General features: G+C 40.5%; 1 protein-coding gene across 1 annotated transcript in view; it reads right to left on the bottom strand.

Annotated features, from left to right (window-relative positions):
- Positions 1–16,337, bottom strand: part of LOC138947983 (uncharacterized) — a 627,639-nt gene that overhangs the window by 312,992 nt on the left and 298,310 nt on the right. The gene's annotated exons all lie outside the window — the stretch shown is intronic.

The raw sequence follows: 16,337 nt of genomic DNA, 5'->3' as shown, positions 1-16,337 counted from the left end.
CATATAACGTGCGCCACACACAAGACAGAAGTCGCAGCACAGGCTTCATGTCTCACCCAGTCACATTATTCTGACACCGGACCAACCAGTCCTAGCACTAAAACCATAATGCCAGACGCCAGGCGGAGCAGCCACTAGATTGCCAATTTTAAAGTCTTAGGTATGACCCGGCCGGGGTTCGAACCCACGACCTCCCGATCACGGGGCGGACGCCTTACCACTAGGCCAACCGTGCCGGTTTAGAAAATAATGCTTGACACCAAAATACCTATTATGTGGTTAAACAAAGCTACCAAAAAGAAAGAAGAATATATTTACTGAGACTGTACATGCATTTGAGTAGTAAGATCGCTTTAAGTTATTGCAGTAACATTGGTTTATAGATTCATGCCTTTTGGACTAATGGAACCTGTACACCACTGAAGGTCTGTACAGGCTTTTGCATGAATCAAAAGCATCTTTTGATTTGGACACATACCTAAACTCAACACTCTGGTTTTGAGTTTATGATATTTTTGCAAAATTGGAAGATTTGACAACATGAATTTTGCAAATTGGCGTAGATTAAAACTACGAAACTAATTCGGAAAACAAATTCAACTTATATGCAGCAGCCAGGTTATGAATACTCTGTGCGTGTTAAAGTTAAAGGACATCAGTTTTTCGTGTGTTTACGCCTTAAATCTGTAGGGTTCAGGCAAAACATAATAAAAAAAACCTCAAATGTATCCCAAATCATTTCATGATGTAGAGTGATTAGCAGTTACAAAGAACAAAAAAAACCTAAATATAGCAACATGTAAAGCAATGCAAACTGCAGTTAAAATGTTTTTTTGTTGTGAGTCTGTAAAGCAGCTGCAGGCATTTAAGTGAGTTAGAAATACTGAAAGTTACTAATTTTTTTTTAAAAAGGAAATAAAACAGAGTGAAACAGATGACATTATTCAAAAGATAAAATAAAACACAAAATATTAGACAAGTAAATACTTTTAGATAAACGAGAAAATGTGCAATTTCAAAAGCAAAAAAAGCGAAATGCATTCAATCTTAGTGAATGCTGTAACAAAGCATAATAGTGCATGTCGCCTTCACATCACGGATGGTAAATATGCATTAAGAAACTGCACAAGGAAGCTTGGTATCAAATTTAACTTATTTATAAATTCGTGGGCAATTTCGATTGTTACAATTTGTACTTTTGTGTGTGGAAAACTAAGAAATATATTTATTATGCACATGCATACTTATGATCAAGACAAAACAAAACTAAAGTCGATTTTAAAATCCTCCCTCAGGTCAATAGTAATTTGTTACATCAAAAAAGCCACAAGTAAAAAAACAATAAACTTGCAGATGCAATTAACACGTAGAGCGAGCATGTAATTTTTGACAAGTCGTGAAGTAGCTACTAATATTACCTTTACAATCAAAAGGTCATTGCAGTAACCTAATTCTTATGTACCACTTGCATGTCAATACACTTGATGCTCTCAGACCGAGGAATCAAACAAACACCTTGATAATAAAAGAACAATGCACATCAAAACAACAACAGCAATAACAACATCAGCAATAGCGAAGCAACACAATTATTAATCACATTAGACACCCCCCTCCCCCCCAAAAAAAAAGGAAGAACATGTGTACATTGACTACCTAAATTAAACTATTATTCTAGTAAATAAAATCAAACCCCTACGTTGTTTACAAATCCAAAATAATTGTCGAAAACTGATTTTCATAGAGTACACCTTTTATCTTAAAATACCAGATGTCTACATAAAATGTCAAAGCCAAAGCAAGTTAAAAAAAAAGCCTCAATTGTTACAGGAAATACATAAACATAACCAATCAACACACAGAGTAACACATGTACACACACACAAACAAGAACAAACACACTCTTTAGACCCATAATACTTGTGAAGCAAACAAACAGAAAAGCAAATTTTGTTTATCTCTAGAACCATTTCACCTCACATGACAAATTGCAGAACAACAACAATATAACATCAACACAAAGGTATTACCTAGATACACATAGCAACTCATCAAGGAATGCAAACATCATTGGACCTTACATCGATCATTTTTCAATTGAAGCATTAATACTGAGCACACTGAAAATGTTTCAGTGCAGATTTATATAAAAGACGAAATGAAAGAAAACCGATTAAGGCTTGACCCCATCCACCCTCCTATCCCATCTGCCCACCCTCTCCTACACATACACAGTTTAAGTAAGTTTGAATGTCATGTTATGACAAACGCAAATAAGAAATGATGCTTATTTAAAAAAAAGTTAATTTAATTTCTGCAAGCTTCCACCAATACAAAAACAAAAAAGTACTACATACACGAACATAAAAGGAAGTTAAACATAAACGCCTTAACAGGCTTAAAGGACAAAACAACACTACATTTTGTCCGCATAAAAAACGTCTCTTGTAATCACTGAATAAATGACAGGCAGCTCCATGTATTTTGGTACAAAATACTTTAATCAACATACAAACACTGTTAAACAATATTGCAATAAGAAATGTACAGATTTTGCAAGAACAAAGCAACATCAAAAACATGTGAATAATTTTGAGAGAAAAAATCCCGTCATACTGCAAAGACCCAGTAATATACCAACATAGCAAGAATACTTCAAACAAAAGCCAAAAAAGCAATGTCACTCTTGTGTAAGCTTAATTAATTTTGAGATAAAGCATTCCGATGCACACAAATCAAGGATGAAAGGATTTCGAATCCCAAAGGACATAATCAATGGGAAAAGGATATAACATACAATGACAAAGTTACATACTTGAAAATATGCAACAAAATTAATAATAATAATAATAATAATACGAATATTTATAACGCGCACATATCTCACCAACAGGCGACTCAAGGCGCATATACACTCATTCACACACACGGAGACTTAAAGTCACTAACACACACACACCATCAACCATTAAAATATGTACAGTTATTCAGGGTGGGATGGTGTGGGCAGTGTTGAATGCATGGATTATTTGGAAAAAAGGAATGTCTTGAGTGCAGATTTGAATGATTCGAGGGACTGTTGTTGACGGAGGGGGAGAGGTAGTGTGTTCCATTGGCTAGGTGCTTGGAAAGAAAATGAGCGTTGACCTGCTGTTTTGAGTTTGGTGTGGGGGATGTTGAGCTTGAGGGAGTCGGCAGATGATCTGAGTGCTCGTGAAGGGACATAGAGAGAGAGAGAGAGTCGAAGAGATAGGCAGGGGCGAGACCATGGAGGCATTTGTAGGTGAGAGTGTTGATTTTGTATGTGATACGGGCAGGAACCGGCAACCAGTGGAGCTGATTTAGGAGGGGGGTGATATGATCTCTCTTTTTCTTTCATAAGACAAGACGGGCAGAGCTATTTTGAATGCGTTGGAGACGAGAGATAGAAGAAGAGGGAAGACCCGCCAAGAGAGAGTTACAATAGTCAAGACGTGAGAGAATGGTGGAAGTGACCAGTTTGGCGGTAGCATCTGTGGTGAGGTACTTGCGGATAGTGGCGATGCGGCGGAGTTGGAAGTAGCAGGTGCGAGAGACAGAAGAGATGTGTTGTTTCATGGAAAGGGTGTTGTCTAGAGTGACTCCGAGGTTTTTGACAGCAGAAGACAGAGGGACAGAAGAGTCAGAGAGTTGAAGAGAGTCGGAGGTGGCTTTGGAGAGTTTGGATGTAGTGCCTATTAGGATAGCTTCAGTTTTGTTGCTATTGAGCTGAAGTTTGTTTTCTGTCATCCAATTCTGCACGTCAGTGATAGTGTCAGAGATAGAGGAAAGAAGAGATTCAGACTGGTCAGGGGAAGAGCTGTTGTGAAGTTGAGAGTCGTCGGCAAAAGAGTGGTGGAGAACGTTGTGTCGGTCAAGGATGTGGTCAAGAGGTTGAGTCAGAGACTAAATAGTACAGGCCCAAGGACTGAGCCCTGAGGGACTCCGCACTCAAGCCTGATGGGGTCAGAGTTCAATTTGTCAATCGAAACAGTCTGGTAGCGGTCGGTGAGATAAGAAGAGAACCAAGAAAGAGCTGTGCTATGGATACCAAAGTATCCTTGGCATTCGATGTCATGTGTCTCATGATGAAAGCATAACCTGTGCCCCACATAATTTTTAAGTTTGAAACAGTTATCTTCCATAGTTCAGGGTCAAGGTCACTTCAAAATATGTATACAATCCAACTTTGAAGAGCTCCTGTGACCTTGACCTTGAAGCAAGGTAAACCAAACTGGTATCAAAAGATGGGGCTTACTTTGCCCTATATATCATATATAGGTGAGGTATTGAATCTCAAAAACTTCAGAGAAAATGGGAAAAATGTGAAAAATAGCTGTTTTTTAGGCAACATTTATGGCCCCTGCGACCGTGACCTTGAAGCAAGGTCAAGATGCTATGTATGTTTTTTGGGGCCTTGTCATCATACACCATCTTGCCAAATTTGGTACTGATAGACTGAATAGTGTCCAAGAAATATCCAACGTTAAAGTTTTCCGGACGTCCGGACGGACGACATAGACTCACTTTTTCTTCGCATGTGACTGTGAGTCAAAAAGGGAAACTGGATCACACGGGTTCACGATGGCTCAGGGGTAAGATAAACCACGCAAAAATAAATTCTTTGAAAATTGTTCGCTCTTTACGGAGGGCACCTAGGATGTTCTCAATCGGTGAGTGTTTAAATGAAAGGGTGTGTGTACTGTGTGTAAAAGCCTGACCGTATCTGTGATGGTTTACGGGAGGCTTACTGTGCCTTTAACAGTAGCAGTCCTGCATACATATGTAATGTGTAAATGTTTCAGGTCACCATCTGTCCTGGCTTGAACATGCAATAAGAACACCTCCACACAAACACATGTACAGTCAACCGGCTAGCTGCTTCCCTGTTAGGCATATTTTTCTATGAATTAATCGATTTTCTGCAGACAGCAGCCAGGTAGTGGATCTTTAGTATATGTCCAAGCAGACGGTTGATCTTAGTACAACACATCAAGGAAATATTTTTTAAAAACAGATCCAACATCTAACCTTCCAAAGTTCATAATCAATAAAGAAGAATGGTATGTTACTGGAACCCTTTATTTATGACTTAAGGCAATGTGCGGCAGTACAATTACCAAATTTGAAGAATACAGTCAAGGAATAACTTGGTTTTCTGGGTAGTTATTGAAGTGACTTATTAAAATGAATGAAAACATTGTGGATGGATATTGACTGCTGTTGCGATGAAAACTGGCATTTACAGCGTCATATGGGATTTCTAGAAAACGGCTTTACAGCAACATCATACATCAGAAATTCATAATATTTGGCACAAGGATACACATGTATTATCTACAATCATATAGAATGTGTTTGTTTGTTTTTTAAACAACTACAGTTGAATTTAAATTAATTATTGTAATGAATATGCAGTGAGAAATTCGTTCATTCTTATAACAAAAGATATTAAAATTCAACTGTAGTCTGTTGTAAAAAAATCGTTCTATATGATTGTAGATATGATACATGTGCATCTTTGTGCCAAATATTAGGAAGTTCTGATGTATGATGTCGCTGTTAAACTGTTTCCTAGAAATCCAATGTAACGACTGTTTCCATAGCAACGGCACTCTATGTCAATCAGTATACACAATCCTTCGAAAGCGGTGTATGGCTGCCTAAATGGCGGGGTAAAAACGGTCATACACGTAGAAATTTTGTTTGTTTATTTGTTGCTTAACGTCCAGCCGACTACGCAGAGCCATATCAGGACGAGGAAGGGGGGGATGAAGGGGGCCACTTGTCAAGCGATTCCTGTTTACAAATGCACTAACCCATTACTTGTGTCCCAGCAGGCTTTAGTAAAACTAAATTAATACCTACTGGAAGATTACCAGTTTCCAGTATGTTAAAATAGGCTTAACCTATCTACTGCTGGACTTACATCAGAACACTAACAGATTAAACTATACATGAATTGCGAGACAAGCGGCAAGAGAAGAGATTTTTGGAAAAAAATACAGGTGAATGAGCAAGAAGGCAGAAAAAAGAAAAGAATTCATGAAGAAAAAGAGAGCATGACAGGAAAGAGGAACCAAAAATCTACCTAACAGCAAACTAGAAAGCTCCTGCGGTTCCAAAAACAGGAGGGGCCTTTAATTTCATAACCGCAGTGCCCCACTGCGGGAACACGTAAAAATCTACTTGTGCAAAAACATGAGTGTACGTGGGAGTTTCAGCCCACCAACACAGAAGAAGAAGAAGTATTCACAATTGTTCTATTTATTTTTATGTCACTTCCCAGAAAACCAGGTTATTCCATGTATTCTCCAAATTCAATTTTACTGCCGCACATTTCCTTAACAAAATGTAAGATTTACTGTACTTTGACCTAGCAGTTTTTGTAAGTGGACAGGCCTTAGTTTTATTTCGGTGGCATAATTCAATGCGCTTCGTCAAAATGTCTCGAACTTAAACCAAAAGCAGACGCAAGACTTATGGTCAGTTGGAGTTGTCTCCCGTACTCCTAACTTTAATGTGCAGCAGACAGATGTACCCAAACAGCCCATATCACATAGGGTTTGGAATTCTCGAAAACACAAGATCCGCACTGCACAACTTCAGTGCACATGTACGCGAGAGTGCTCGGTCGCTTTTTGAAAATGTGTATCTTGAGAGAAAAATATAGAATAGTGCGCTGTCCGAAGGAATGGAGTCAAGTTCTTATCGGACAATGACAGCGCTCAGTTCAAAACAATAGGACATCTGACCGCCATGCGGCTATGTGAATCAGACATTTGAGCCTTTCAATCTGTCTATGTCGGACGTCTGACGACATCCCCGAGGCTTTTACATGAAATAAGACCATACGGGCACATACCAAAAATGAACTGCCTCAAGGCTCTCCATGCAGAGTGGTATCCTTTTAAAGAATAAATTCAGGTACAGCTTCTTTTAAAGAAAAAAAATTCACCGAAACCACCAAAACATCTACCTCACTACAGAAAGCAGTCAAAGTGTTGATTTTTGGTCTGTGACCAAGTGGAAGGATGGTCTTATCCCATGTTAAAGGTGAGGACAACTTTTTAAATGAGGCGTAGTGGGCCTTTAAAACATTGACACAAATTTACAATAGCAACAAGTTGTAATGCTCAGTACAACCAATACTGAGCAGGGGCGGATCAGTTGCTTTGTAAGGGGGGGGGGAGTGAATGTGATGGGCGCGAAGCGCCAGAATTTGCTAGGGGGTCCGGGGGCATGCCCCCCGGAAAATTATTTGGCCCAAAGAAGCAAAATGGTGCCATCTGGTGCCATTTGAACTTAGAAATGGTCATAGAATCAGCTTTCCAATTTTTTTTAATTTTTTTTTCGGGGGGGGGGGGGGGGGGGCACGAGCCCCCTGTGCCCCCCCCCCCCTCTTCCGCCCCTGCTGAGTGGACATTTACTGCCGCTGTAGCTGTAGTTTCCCCATCGATCACAGCTGGACTTGGATAGCACTGCTTTTCATCCACATTCACTGGCCAGGTCTTCACATCTTCTGTCCCTACTGACAAATGAATGACAAAGGAACTGATCTTAAATCCAAACACAATGACAAGAACAAGTTTTAAGTATGAGTAAGGAGTAAATTGTGTTTGTAACTGACACACACACACACACACACTAAACCCACATCAATGCCAAGAGCGAAAACATTCTAATTCCCTGGTAGACAAGTTCTAATGCCTACTTTTTAACATATATCACACCGTATAGAGTAGGCTAGGGCAAAATCGGTCAAGATTCACTTCCGGGAGCACGCACGGGCAGACGCTTGGTAAGTTTTTTCCTGTTTTCTCAAAGTAAACCCCGTTTTACACCCTGTGCTGCACCCGAGCGTTTGTAGACAGATGTCAGGTAACGTCTGCTATAATTTTATGATGGCTGATGCTGTATTTGTGGCAAAAACTTGCAATGAAACCGTCAGTCGGGAGCTAAAGTCCGGATGCGGACCAGATTTGGATGGCTACGGTCAAGATTGTTTACTTTTTAGGACCATTTTCGTCTGTTTTCTCGTTATATTTTGCACTCTGGCATATTCACGCATTAAACCCAACACTCTTCTCGCTTTTTGCATCAATAGAAAATCTATGTCTGCTTTAGATCTCCGTACTTGGGCATCAGCATTCACTTTATTCATTGCACTATGTATTGAAGGCTAAAGTCCATCTCATTTCAGCCCAGAACAGCTAAAGGGCTAAAGTCCAGAACAAAAAGAGAAAGACGTCTTTGTGTTTGATTTATGCATGCTATAAGCCCAGTTTGATTGATGTGCAATGTATGACATACTCTTGAGAAAACACAGCAATGTCTTTGCATTGTAGTAATACTACTACTACTACTACTACTACTACTACTACTACTACTACTACTAATATAATCATAATAATAATAATAAAAAGAAGAAGAAGAAGAAAAAGAAGAAGCATTAATAGCATTTATAAAGCGCATTTCTGTATACCTCAATGTGCTGATGGGGGTCTTCAGTTTGAATTTCACCCTTTGAACTCTTGGCTTGATGTTGAAATGCCAAAACATTGCTTTCACTATAGCATGGGTATAACTATTTTAAGAATGTGTTGTTCCTTGTTCCAGCTGATGGACATCAGATGCTACTACTGCGAGGGCAAATTTGACTCAATCAGAGTCGTCAAAGAACACCTGGAGTCAAATCATTCAGATAAACAGCCCAAATTTCGTCAATTGACCATTGATGAAAAAACAGGGAAACATTTGCTAATTAGCAAAAGTTTCAAATATGAAGCATGCGCAGCGAGTCCCGAAGGCCCCCCCCCCCCCCCCCCAAAAAAAAAAAGAAGAAGGCCCCCCCCAAAAGAAGAGGACGACTTTGTACCGTTGTGGCTAAAAGCTGCAGCTCGCTTGAAAGACCAGGGTCTTCTGTCGGCTTGGATATCCCTACATGAAATAATTGCTGACGGCACACTACCACTTGACAACATTGCACTCCTTCTCTTTCTAGACGTTGCCACTTTCTATTCTACAAAGAAAACATGTGGAATGAGATTCGCAAGTCAGACCAAAACGTTTTGGCAAACAGCTTACAAGCTATTTGGTGGGAAGCTACTTCGATTCATGGGTGGCCCGATCGAAAGGACTAGGTCAAGTTGTTGAAGGTTCGGCTGACTCTGGGAGATGCCTGTCATCAGAATCAAAGGTAAATTTCATTGTACCGTCAGTCAACTGCTTGGAAACACAGAATGTCGGAGAGGCAAAGCCTGGGATTATGCAGCAGTGTATAGAAACCCTCTCACAAACAACCAGCACTGTGAAGATTTCATTTGATTCCAAGAAGATCAATTCGTGTTTGAGCGACAGTCATGGAGACGAGGATCTCTTCGACAACAAGCGGACCAGACCCATGTGCCATCTTGGCGTGTTTGTGGAGGTTGCTGGCAGTTTTGTACTGACGCCCACAGCCCCCACACAAATGCGCCTTGTGTGGGGTGGATGTATGTTTCGGTTCTCCCGGCTCCTGGTCAGTCTGGTCAGTCTCCGCCGGCACACTGACAGCTTCCTCGACCGTTCCTGGCACAACTTCCTCGGAACAGTCGAGGAAGCTGTCTAAAGTAAGTACTGATAAATCAGCCATCTGCAAAAAGCAAAACCTCGCACAATGTTAAACATTTGAACTATCCAGACAAATGAAAGGGCTGAATCCCATCCCCTACAATGCAAAAACATTGCTGTGTTTTCTCAAGAGTATGTCATACATTGCACACCAATCAAACTGGGCTTATAGCACGCATAAATCAAACACAAAGAATTCTTTATCTTTTTGTTCTGGACTTTAGCCCTTTAGCTGTTCTGGGCTGAAATGAGATGGACTTTAGCCTTCAATGAATAAAGTGAATGCTGATGCCCAAGTACGGAGATCTAAAGCGGACATAGATTTTCTATTGATGCAAAAAGTGAGAAGAGCGTTGGGTTTAATGCGTGAATATGCCAGAGTGCAAAATATAACGAGAAAACAGACGAAAATGGTCCTAAAAAGTAAACAATCTTGACCGTAGCCATCCAAATCTGGTCCGCATCCGGACTTTAGCTCCCGACTGACGATTTTATTGCAAGTTTTTGCCACAAATACAGCATCAGCCATCATAAAATTATAGCAGACGTTACCTGACATCTGTCTACAAACGCTCGGGTGCAGCACAGGGTGTAAAACGGGGTTTACTTTGAGAAAACAGGAAAAAACTTACCAAGCGTCTGCCCGTGCGTGCTCCCGGAAGTGAATCTTGACTGATTTTGCCCTAGCCTACTCTATACGGTGTGTATATATGAAATATAGAAGACACATTCCCTGTCAGCGCTTGCTATCAAATTCAAAAAGCAAAGCAAAGGTGTGTAACATCAATCTGCAGGGCTAGAAAAATCTGCAGGTATTATACCATTAATGTCTGGCAGCTCTCCTGACTGGCCAGGGAAAATCAAACACACACACACACACACACACACACACACACACACACACACGCACACACACACACACACTTCAGTTCTCACACACAAACACACACCAACAGTCAGAATGTAACCAGAATTTGAGACTGAGAGGGAGGATAAAACACAATATGATCATGATTGTAGCAAAACTCTTACCTGAATTGCCATTAGCATGAAATATTTCCCATTTGAGTCTTGACAGCCTCCGGATCATGAAGGAATCAATCTGCTTCTTCCACTGTGCAGGATCGATGCCAACCTGTAATATATAATATTGGCTGAAGTAACATTCCTCTGAGCACCAATTTTAAAACAGTTAGTTGACAGGACAAGTTGTACTAGGAGCTACATGCAGTATGATATTTACCTATGTGGAGGAACAACAAACACACTGTCCACAGAACCAGATGAATTTACACACTGCACCCTCCCCCATTAAACAACAACAACAAAAAACGACAACAAACGACCAAACCAACATTAACGCTTGATTCTTATGATACTGTGGGACAGTGGCATTGATATCTTTCTAGAATATAAAATGTTATAAGTCCTTTTACATTTAGTGAAGGTTTGACTGAATCAGTGAACTGAATGTGTTCACATAGACTGATATAGTGACAGACATACAATGTAGACAAGTTGATGTGTGCATATATACATACTAGAATGAATACCCGCTTCGCCGGGTAGCCGGCTTCGCCGGGAAGAAGTACTTAGAGCCGTACGCCGGCTTCGCCGGGTCCGAACAATGGACCCGCCAAGCTTAGGTCCCTCCCAGATTCGTGGAATGGGAACAGCACGAAAATGATTCAGTGGCCATAATGCCATTCCTGACCATATCGAGTCCCATCCTTGTCGACGAATGTAACCGTGTTAATCACCTTTGGAGGCGAACTCCACTCAAACAGGATTGAGCAATTTAGAGCTTATCTCTAAGCCCTTTTGAACTGTTATGGCTTCTGAAAGGAAGGCCAGTACATAAAATTACACAAAAGCCGCCAGACCACATCACAAACAGAACTGAACAATGCACAGGTGTTGCTCACATAAAAACACACACACACACACACACACACACACACAAACACAGAGAAGCCATATCTATAGAGAGATAGATGACAGTGTATTTTTCGCGTGGCTATAAATTGATTCGACCTTTGCACTTTTACAGTGAGGATAATTTACGGGTCCAATTTACGTTCTGGACACTGCGGTGACCTTCTAAAAATAGTAACAGAACGGGAATATCCGAAGATGCCTCCCTCAAACTATAGTGCACCATACGAAGGAAGGGAGGTAAACGCTGAAAACCTGGAGAAGATGAGAAGATAAGGAAGAGTTACTTATAATGGTGAAATGAACACAAAAACCAAAATCAGTTCAGCGCTGCGCGCTGAGAGCACGTGTTGAAATATCTCATCGATGATATTGTGTCCGGGGTGTAGCTGAATACGGTGTCCAAATTTGAAAAAGATCCACCGAGACCTTTGGCGTTGTGATGTGGTGTAGCGGCTATGGTGTGTCGGTATGGGGGCCCGGGTAGCTGAGGTGGAACCAAAATAGCTGAGGTGGAACCAAAATCGGTTCAGCGCTGCGCGCTGAGAGCACGTGTTGAAATATCTCATCGATGAGGTTGTGTCCGGGGTCTCTCTGAATAAGCCCACCAAATTTGAAGCAGATCCATCGAGAACTTTGGCCGTGCATGGCGAATACACAAATACACAGATACACAGACACACAGACAGACACAAGTCGTATATATATATATACATATGTATATTACATAACATGTTTATATGGTATGTATAGCATGTATGCATGTGTGTAGAGCACAAAGGAAAAAAATAATAGAACTTGACACACAGTTTCACTGAGAATGAGATATCCTGACAGTGAGTGAGTGAGTGACTGTTTACAGCAATACATTGTACTTTATTAAACTTAAAGGTACACACTGAAAGTCATGCGCTTCTAGTATTAGTAATGATTCTAATACTGGAGGAACTGCATGATCATCATACTGGTGAAATAAAGCTAAGAGCTTCGAGCAGTTCTGTGGTTTGGACTCTAATTAGTCAGTAGGTGTTCATTATTTTATTATTATCCCTGAACATGTCATGAATTATACAAATAAAATGAAAACACTCTCTCAGTCTTGCTCACAGTCACACACACCTCCATATGAGTTATTCTGACCAGAACTTGAGAATCTGAGGGAGGGGAAGGAAACAAAACACTGTATCATAACACTGACAGTTGTACATAATAAAACCTCTTCGCCTTACTCTTACCTGATTTGCGGCAGTGGTATCAAATATTTTACTTCTGTCAGTGACAGCCTCAAGATCATGCAGCAATCGGTTGGCTTTTTCGGCTGCGAGGAGACCTTGAAGTTGAACATACTAGCTCTAGCTCTCTTCTGATTGATGCCAACCTGCAATAAAATAATTGGGAACCGATCAGGTTACCTGCATGGTTCAGTGAACGATACCTTGCGCCTGTGGACTGACACACACACACAGTGACTCGAGTGAGTCGAAATGACACATGTTGCAACACATTCTACCATACACCCACTCTCAGTTATAAAACGAAACATGGAAACTTACCTCTGGTTAATATGCAAAGGTTCGCCCGTCCCAATTCTCTCGCATTAGCAAACATCATTGCCATTGGAGATTCTGTCCAAACAGATCGCCTTCGACCGCCATTACTGAACTAAAATCCGAAACGCAGTAGGTCTGAAAACCACGCTCAACGTCCAAAATAAGGAGGACAAAAAAGAGCCCAAAACATTTTTTTTGGCAAAAACACTGTTTAAGCCCCACAAATATTTGTCCTTATTTTTTATGGAGCTCAATTTGTGCCCCTTATTTTACGCTCCACAAATACAGTTTGTGGCCCACAAAACCAAAATGTGCCCCACAAAAATAAGCCCAAAAATGTGTGGGGCACATTTCGCGTTTGTGGCCCACAAAAATAAGCCCAAAACGTGTGGGATTACTGACATCGAATGCCAAGGATACCAAAGGTGTGCTGAAGGCGTTGAAGGAGGATGTTGTGGTCGACTGTGTCAAAGGCCGCTGATCAGTAGATCAAGTAGAGCGACGGCAGAGATTCCAGCTTGGTCAGTGGCAAGGAGGAGATCATTAGTGATTTTGAGAAGGGCAGTTTCGGTGGAGTGGTGAGGACGATAGGCAGATTGAAGCGGAGAGAGAAGATTGTTGCAAAGAAGGTGAGAGTTGAGTTGTTTCAGGACGACTCTTTCAAGGAGTTTGGAGATGAAGGAAAGGTTTGAGACAGGGCGGTAGTTGCTGAGAGTGTTTGGGTCAAGCGATGGTTTCTTCAGTAGAGGTTTGACAATAGCAGTCTTAAAGGAGTTGGGGACAGTGCCTGTTTGCAGAGAAGTGTTGATGATTTTGAGAATAGAAGGGAGGAGTTCAGGAAGACAGTCAGAGTAGAGTTGTGTGGGAAGAGGGTCAAGGTCACAGGTTTTCAAGGTCATTTCTTTGAGGACTTTCTCCAGGTCAGTGAGAGTGAGAGGCTGAAAGTGTGTGAAGGGAGTGCCTGTAAATGCAGGAGGAGTTTCAGAGTTTTGGTGTGGGATTTTGTCTAGTTTGTCACGGATGGTTTGGATCTTGTTATGGAAGTAATCAGAGAAAGCTTGCGACAGTTTGGAGGGGTCGATGTTGTTGGGCAAGGGAGAAGCAGAAGAGCAGCCAAGAAGGTCATTCATTGTGCAGAAGAGGGTTTTGGCAGAGGTTGTTTCACAGATTTTGGTGCTGTAGTGCGATTGTTTGGCGTCTGCGATGAGTGTCTGAACATGTTCCTTTTGCTTGTTGTAAATCTGTCTGTCAACTACCAGCTTTGAGGTTCGCGACTTCCTCTCTGCTCGGCGACGCAACTGTTTTGCATACTTAACTTCAGCTGTGATCCAGGGTGCAGAAGGCCTATCTACGATGAGTTTGGTTTTTGCGGGTGCATGTTCGTCAAGAAGTGTGCTGAGAGTGGAGTCGTAATGACGTACAGGGTCTGAGGATACCGGAGGATCAAGCAGTCGGCGGGCTGCTTCTGCGCGGAATGTGTCAGTGTTAACTTCTTTGATAAGCAATTATTAATAAGCAACTATATTCAATGTACAAGTTCAAATAACCGAGACCTTTAGGAATTGTTTTGTTTTCATTTTTCAGTATTGCCTTGCAAAGGAAGATACAAAAAAAAACAATACTGGGGAACTTTTGTGTTTAAGTCTGCAATGCTCTACGGAAACAAACATCTACCACCTTGTTTAAAATCAGAAAAACAGGAGCAGCAGGATGTTAAACATGCCTCTAGGTCCACAAACAAAAACAATCATAAGAAAACAGAATAGTGAACACTACAAAGGAAAAAACAACTGGATAGGGTTTCCGGTATACTAACCTGTTTTAATCCATGATGGTTCACTGCTCTCCGTTTGTTAGGTAGAAAACACAGAGCATAACTAAACCTCTCTCAGCATGTCACCACATACAAATACAATTGCATAAAAATGGCATTAAACGAAGTAACCAGCACGCAATGTCGCTGTTATGAAAAGGGAGCATGTTCCACTGCTTACATTAGAGAGATATGAACGATGCAAGCTAGAAACGGCAATAACAACTACACAGAGTTAAACATAATAAAACAATTAAACAAGTCAAAGTTAACTTCCAGTACTTCCGTAAAGTGAATTCATATATGTTAATGATTACAAATGCAAAATCAAATAAAAGAGCAAAAGCATGAGCCGGTTAACAATGTGATCAGGTATACATTAACAAAAACAGGTATAGATGAACTCCTGAGTTTCAGAAATTCAAAATTAAAGTTTATCTTTCATTCCGACAAGCAATGTTGCCAGAATGTCAGGTAAACCAACACGCATACGTACATAAACACTGTGAGAGACAATCATTGAAGCATTTTCAACTGTACCTCTCTTTCTGAGCGTGTTAGTTATTCAAACATATATCTATATGTTTTTGGAATCAGGAACCGACAAGGAATAAGATGGAATTGTTTTTAAATCGATTTCGGAAATTGTATTTTTATCATAGTTTTTATATTTTTAATTTTCAGAGCTTGTTTTTAATCCGAATATAACATATGTATATGTTTTCGGAATCAGAACATGCTGAAGAATAAGATGAAGTTATTTTTGGATCCTTTTATAAAAAAAATATTTTGATTACAGTTTTTAGGTTTTTAATGACCGAACTTATTAATTAATTTTTAAGCCTCCAAGCTGAAATGCAATGCCAAAGTCCGGACTTTGTCGAAGATTACTTGACCAAAATTTCAATCAATGTGATTGAAAAATGAGGATGTGACAGTGCGGCTTCAACTTTCACAAAAAGCCGGATATGATGTCATCAAATACATTTATCAAAAACAAATCAAACAAGTCTGGGGATATCATTCTCATGTAAAATTTCATAAAGATCGGTCCAGTAGTTTGGTCTGAATCGCTCTACACACACACTTGCACAGACAGACAGACAGACAGACAGACAGACAGACAGACAGACAGACAGACAGACACACATACACACACACACATACACCACGACCCTCGTCTCGATTCCCCCGTCTATGTTAAAACATTTAGTCAAAACTTGACTAAATGTAAAAACCAAGAAAGGTATGTTATTTGAACGTTAAACTAAGACCAAAAAAAAACGTGGACAGACAGACAAACACATATAATACAGAAAATAAACTTATTTGACAAATTGTGCAGAAGCTTGCTCAGAAGACAAGCGACATAATCTTGTTTGTCTGTCTGTCTGTCCACCCAAAAGACC

The sequence above is a fragment of the Littorina saxatilis genome, linkage group LG15, assembly GCF_037325665.1.
Source record: "Littorina saxatilis isolate snail1 linkage group LG15, US_GU_Lsax_2.0, whole genome shotgun sequence".
Lineage (NCBI taxonomy): Eukaryota > Metazoa > Mollusca > Gastropoda > Littorinimorpha > Littorinidae > Littorina > Littorina saxatilis.
This window is presented reverse-complemented; position numbering and strand designations above follow the sequence as displayed.